The following is a 7,423-nucleotide window of genomic DNA, read 5'->3' as shown; positions in this document are numbered from 1 at the left end:
TTGAGCTGGGAGAGCGTGAGGGGGTTGACTGACTTGATATTGCGGTAGGTGATGGTGCGTTTTTTGGGGTTGTGGGGCGAGGGTCGGGGGGCGGAGAAAAGGATGCAGAGATGATCAGAGAGTGGGAAGGGGAAGGGGTGGGGCTTAGATATGGGTAGGAGAGAGGAACAGACTAAGTCCAGAGTGTGGCCTTTGGTATGGGTGGGGAAGTCAATATGTTGGGTGAGATGGAAGCAGTCCAGGAGAGAGAGGAAGTCGGATGTCAGTGGGGCGTTGGGGCAGTCAATGTGGATGTTGAAGTCACCAGTGAGTAGGAGGCGGGCAGAGAGAGAGGATGCGATGGTGAGGAGTTCAGACAATTCAGTAAGGAAAGAGGGGTGGGGCTTTGGGGGACGATAGATCAGGATAGCGGTGATAGAGTTGGGGAGGGAGAAGGCGAGGTATTCAAATGATGAGATGGATGGAAGGTTGAGGTTCAGTTCAGTGATGGATGTAGATTTTTTATGAATAACAGCAAGACCTCCCCCACGCCCGGAGAGGCGGGGTTTGGCAGTGTAAGTGTAGTTGGAGGGAGTGGCTTGGTTGAGAGCATAGAAGTCCAGGGGCTGTTGCCATGTTTCACAGAGGAGAAGCAGATCAATGTTATTGTCCAGTAGCAGTTCAGATATAACAGGTGATTTGTTGGCGAGGGAGCGGCAGTTCAGCAGTGCAAGGGAGATGGATGGGGGCGCGGAGATGGATGGGGGCGCAGGGGTGGGCGGAGGTTGCTGAGGTTGGCAGTGCGGCAGGTGGGGGTGACGGGGGGGCGAAAACTAGTCCAGAGTGAGGGGATAGGTGAGCCGTCGTTGGAGTGTTGGTTATGGGAGAGACCAGAGCCCCTGTGGATGTAGCGGGGCCGGTGAAGGATCCCAGCTGAGCTAGCTGCAGAGGCAGCAGCAGCTGGGAGACGGTGGTTATGGTTGAGGAGGTGAAGGTCAGCAGCGGTGTAGGTGAGTAGGCGAGAAGTTGGTGGAGCGGTGGCCTGGAGGCGTGGGAGTGATAGTCCGAGGAGGAGATGGAACGTAGCAGCAGATGAGAGTAATCCAGTTAGAATGTTGGCGGTGGCTAGAGGCTGGTTAACTAGAAGCTGGTGGGCAGAGAGTTGTGAAAAAGCAGCAGTGGACCGGGTGTTGAAGCTGGTGGAGTGAGTGGGTTGCCCCAGACCTTGTCTGCACGGCAGGGAGGCCCCGCGATACCATGACGGACCTCCGCAGGTGTTAAGCCAGCTGTTAGCTGGCGGCTAGGGCAGTAGATAGTCCAGGAGTGAGGGAGGAGATGAGCGATGGACGGTGCAGTAATGTCCGATGAAGTTAAGGAACAGGGATGTAGACAGAAGACAACACAGAGACGCGGGAACAAAACAAAACAATGGAAACGACTAACAAAACAAAGACGTTGGGACAGAAGCGGCAGTCCACATACCAGACGCCGGCGTTGCTCCAGCCCAATCAAGACGCATTTGAGTCCAGTTTTGTGACCAGATCGCCCCCGTCTGTGGAGCGGGGAAAGCAGAGAAACGGGGCTGTACCTTGGTTGTATGGGGCTGCTTTTCTCCGGGTGGAGCCGGTGCCCCGCTCTCCGTGTCTGCTCCTGTGGCGGGCTGGGGCCACACCTTCGCCCAGGTACAGACCTCCGGGGCGGCGGGTGCGGGAGCGCGGAGCCGGTGCAGCGGAGGAGAAGCGGTGCCGCGTGCGGCTCGTGGCGGTGCGTGCCGCTCGTGGTGGAGCCGGTGATCGGACACGGAAACGCCGGTGCAGCGGAGGAGATTCTTGTGAATTATGTAATAAATCTGTAGTTTCTCCTTCACTATTGCCACTATTTCAGGTGTTTAAATGTTTATTTATTCATCAACTTTAAGGGTCTAGAAGATGAAATACACAATATTTGTGACAAGCAAACAACATTATTATAAAAGTGAAAGTTGAATACTAACAATATTTAACCAACATGTTCTTAGAAGATGAACTGACGCAGCACAACAGAGTTAGAGTAAAGTCTGGCTCTAAAGTGGAGGATAATAATAGAGTTCAGAGCTTAACTCTGGTGTTACTCACACTCTTAGTCATGTCATGTTGAGAGCGCTTTTAAAATGAGTTTTGGAATTACTTTTATACATTATTATGCATAATGCGTTATATTGCTGTAAATATAACGCATAAATACAATGAAACACATTGTTCTGTTTCAGTACAGCCGACATGAAGAAATGACACGTTTAAAATTCATATACATTGAAATACAGTTAATACTCTTTGTGGTACACAGTTACACGTACTCATTTACTTTTAGTAACTTTGTATTCAATGTGTACTTCTCTATTTTCAAAGCCCAGACTTTTCCTCTTACTTGAGTCATATATTGTTCAGTGTAAAAGTGTTTGTGTGTCCTACAGTTACTTGAGCAATAGTTCGTATCCCAAATACTTTTTAATTTTGCCGTCTAAAGTTGTTTCTGTGATAGCGCAGAGCTAGCCTGTTAGCTGACGGCAGCGGGAGTAGCTAAAGCACGCTAACCCTCGGCCCACAACGACACTTAACAAAGAAACTGTGGTAAAGCATACAAACAGACATTTATCACATTTATCACATTCATCACATTCATCGCATCCATCACATCCATCACATCCATCACATCTATCACATCCATCACATCCATCACATCTATCACATCCATCACATCCATCACATCCATCACATCTATCATGTTTATCACGTCTATCACATCCATCACATCCATCACATCTATCACATCCATCACATCCATCACATCTATCACATCCATCACATCCATCACATCCATCACATCTATCATGTTTATCACGTCTATCACATCCATCACATCCATCACATCTATCACATCCATCACATCCATCACATCCATCACATCTATCACATCTATCACATCCATCACATCCATCACATCCATCACATCTATCACATCCATCACATCTATCATGTTTATCACGTCTATCACATCCATCACATCCATCACATCTATCACATCCATCACATCCATCACATCCATCACATCTATCACATCCATCACATCCATCACATCCATCACATCTATCACATCTATCACATCTATCACATCCATCACATCCATCACATCCATCACATCTATCACATCTATCACATCCATCACATTTATCACATTTATCACATCCATCACATTAATCACATTTATCACATCCATCACATCTATCACATCCATCACGTCCATCACATCCATCACGTCCATCACATCTATCACATCTATCACATCCATCACATCCATCACATCTATCACATCTATCACATCCATCACATCTATCACATCCATCACATCCATCACATCTATCACATCCATCACATCTATCACATCCATCACATCTATCACATCCATCACATCCATCACATCTATCACATCCATCACATCTATCACATCCATCACATCCATCACATCTATCACATCCATCACATCTATCACATCCATCACATCCATCACTTCTATAACATCCATCACATTTATCACATCCATCACATCTATCACATCCATCACATCCATCACATCCATCACATCCATCACATCCATCACATCTATCACATCCATCACATCCATCACATCCATCACATCCATCACATCCATCACATCTATCACATCTATCACATCTATCACATCCATCACATCCATCACATTTATCACATCTATCACATCCATCACATCCATCACATCCATCACATCCATCACATCCATCGCATCCATCGCATCCATCGCATCCATCGCATCCATCACATCTATCACATTCATCACATCCATCACTTCTATAACATCCATCACATCCATCACATCCATCACATCCATCACATCCATCGCATCCATCGCATCCATCACATCTATCACATTCATCACATCCATCACTTCTATAACATCCATCACATCCATCACATCCATCACATCTGTCACATCCATCACTTCTATAACATCCATCACATCCATCACATCCATCACATCTGTCACATCTATCACATCTATCACATCCATCACATCTATCACATCCATCACATCCATCACATCCATCACATCCATCGCATCCATCGCATCCATCACATCTATCACATCCATCACATCTATCACATCCATCGCATCTATCACATCCATCACATCCATCACATCCATCACATCCATCACATCCATCGCATCCATCGCATCTATCACATCCATCACATCTATCACATCCATCGCATCCATCACATCTATCACATCCATCACATCCATCACATCCATCACATCCATCACATCTATCACATCCATCACATCTATCACATCCATCACATCCATCACTTCTATAACATCCATCGCATCCATCACATCTATCACATCCATCACATCCATCACATCCATCACTTCTATAACATCCATCACATCCATCACATCCATCACATCCATCACTTCTATAACATCCATCACATCCATCACATCCATCACATCCATCACATCCATCACATCTATCACATCCATCACATCCATCACATCCATCACATCCATCACATCCATCACATCCATCACATCCATCACATCTATCACATCTATCACATCCATCACATCCATCACATCTATCACATCCATCACATCCATCACATCTATAACATCCATCACATCCATCACATTCATCACTTCTATAACATCCATCGCATCCATCACATCTATCACATCCATCACATCTATCACATCCATCACATCCATCACTTCTATAACATCCATCACATCCATCACATCCATCACATCCATCACTTCTATAACATCCATCACATCCATCACATCCATCACATCCATCACATCCATCACATCTATCACATCCATCACATCCATCACATCCATCACATCCATCACATCCATCACATCTATCACATCTATCACATCCATCACATCTATCACATCCATCACATCCATCACATCCATCACATCCATCACATCCATCACATCCATCACATCCATCACATCCATCACATCCATCGCATCCATCGCATCCATCGCATCCATCGCATCCATCGCATCTATCACATCCATCACATCCATCACATCTATCACATCCATCACATCCATCACATCCATCACATCCATCACATCCATCACATCTATCACATCCATCACATCTATCACATCCATCACATCCATCACATCCATCACATCCATCACATCCATCACATCCATCACATCCATCACATCCATCACATCCATCACATCCATCACATCCATCACATCCATCACATCCATCACATCCATCACATCCATCGCATCCATCGCATCCATCGCATCTATCACATCCATCACATCCATCGCATCCATCGCATCCATCGCATCCATCACATCTATCACATCCATCACATCCATCACATCCATCACATCCATCACATCCATCACATCCATCACATCCATCACATCCATCACATCCATCACATCCATCACATCCATCACATCCATCACATCCATCGCATCCATCGCATCCATCGCATCCATCGCATCCATCGCATCCATCGCATCTATCACATTCATCACATCCATCACATCTATCACATTCATCACATCCATCACTTCTATAACATCCATCACATCCATCACATCCATCACATCCATCACATCCATCACATCCATCACATCCATCGCATCCATCACATCCATCGCATCCATCGCATCCATCACATCTATCACATTCATCACATCCATCACATCTATCACATTCATCACATCCATCACTTCTATAACATCCATCACATCTATCACATCCATCACATCCATCACTTCTATAACATCCATCACATCCATCACATCTGTCACATCTATCACATCTATCACATCCATCACATCTATCACATCCATCACATCCATCACATCCATCGCATCCATCACATCCATCACATCTATCACATCCATCGCATCTATCACATCCATCACATCCATCACATCCATCACATCCATCACATCTATCACATCCATCGCATCTATCACATCCATCACATCCATCGCATCCATCACATCTATCACATCCATCACATCTATCACATCCATCGCATCCATCACATCTATCACATCCATCACATCCATCACATCCATCACATCCATCACATCTATCACATCCATCACATCTATCACATCCATCACATCCATCACTTCTATAACATCCATCACATCCATCACATTCATCACTTCTATAACATCCATCGCATCCATCACATCTATCACATCCATCACATCTATCACATCCATCACATCCATCACTTCTATAACATCCATCACATCCATCACATCCATCACATCCATCACATCCATCACATCTATCACATCCATCACATCCATCACATCCATCACATCCATCACATCCATCACATCTATCACATCCATCACATCCATCACATCCATCACATCCATCACATCCATCACATCCATCACATCCATCACATCCATCACATCCATCACATCTATCACATCTATCACATCTATCACATCCATCACATCCATCACATCTATCACATCCATCACATCCATCACATCTATCACATCTATCTAACCTCTGAACCCTGGCTGCAGTGTTGTGCCTGAACGCATTCATTGAACGAAAGTTCATGAACGCGTTCATAATTTTGGTGAACGTAAACTGAACACACTGTATTACTGCAAACGAACAATAATATGACAGCACGTTCGTTCTTTTTAATTTCGTTCAATAAGTTGTCAGATTTTCTGAGACTTCCAGGCAAAAAACACACCGTTATGTTGCCCAAAAAGAGCTAATGTCTGCCAAGTGTGAGGGCTCTGAAGTTGTAGAGGCCGATCGCACCACACTGCGCATGCGCATCAAAACAAAAAGCAGCGGCAGCAAGGAGTCGCCCTACGACCAGTAACGAGGAGTCGCCCTACGACCAGTAACAAGGAGTCGCCCTACGACCAGTAACGAGGAGTCGCCCTACGACCAGTAACAAGGAGTCGCCCTACGACCAGTAACGAGGAGTCGCCCTACGACCAGTTACAAGGAGTCGCCCATGACCAGTTACGTGAGTTTTATGATAAGGTCGGTGAGGATGGGAACAATCTGCTTTCTGTGCAGACTTTGCCTCTGGGGAAGTCTGTCCCTTCAATGTGAATGTAAATCCTGGGGAAGGATTCAAAACTGGATGAAGATGAAATCTGACACATAGTTTCAGCATTAAACTAATAAAATAATTGCTGCCTGTGGTTGTATTTGGGCTGTGGAAATAATTTAGAAACATTATAGCATGATATTGAAAAAAAGAACTGAACTAGTTATTTTTTGGGAAATGTGAACTTAGTTAAAAATTTTGAATTGTGAACTATGAACTGAACTAGTTCATGTAGAAAGTGAACTCTCCCAACACTGCCTGCCCGT

The sequence above is a fragment of the Eucyclogobius newberryi genome, unplaced genomic scaffold, assembly GCF_026437365.1.
Source record: "Eucyclogobius newberryi isolate DKJ021-1_F unplaced genomic scaffold, fEucNew1.0.hap1 SCAF_12, whole genome shotgun sequence".
NCBI classification, from domain to species: Eukaryota; Metazoa; Chordata; class Actinopteri; order Gobiiformes; family Gobiidae; genus Eucyclogobius; species Eucyclogobius newberryi.
This window is presented reverse-complemented; position numbering follows the sequence as displayed.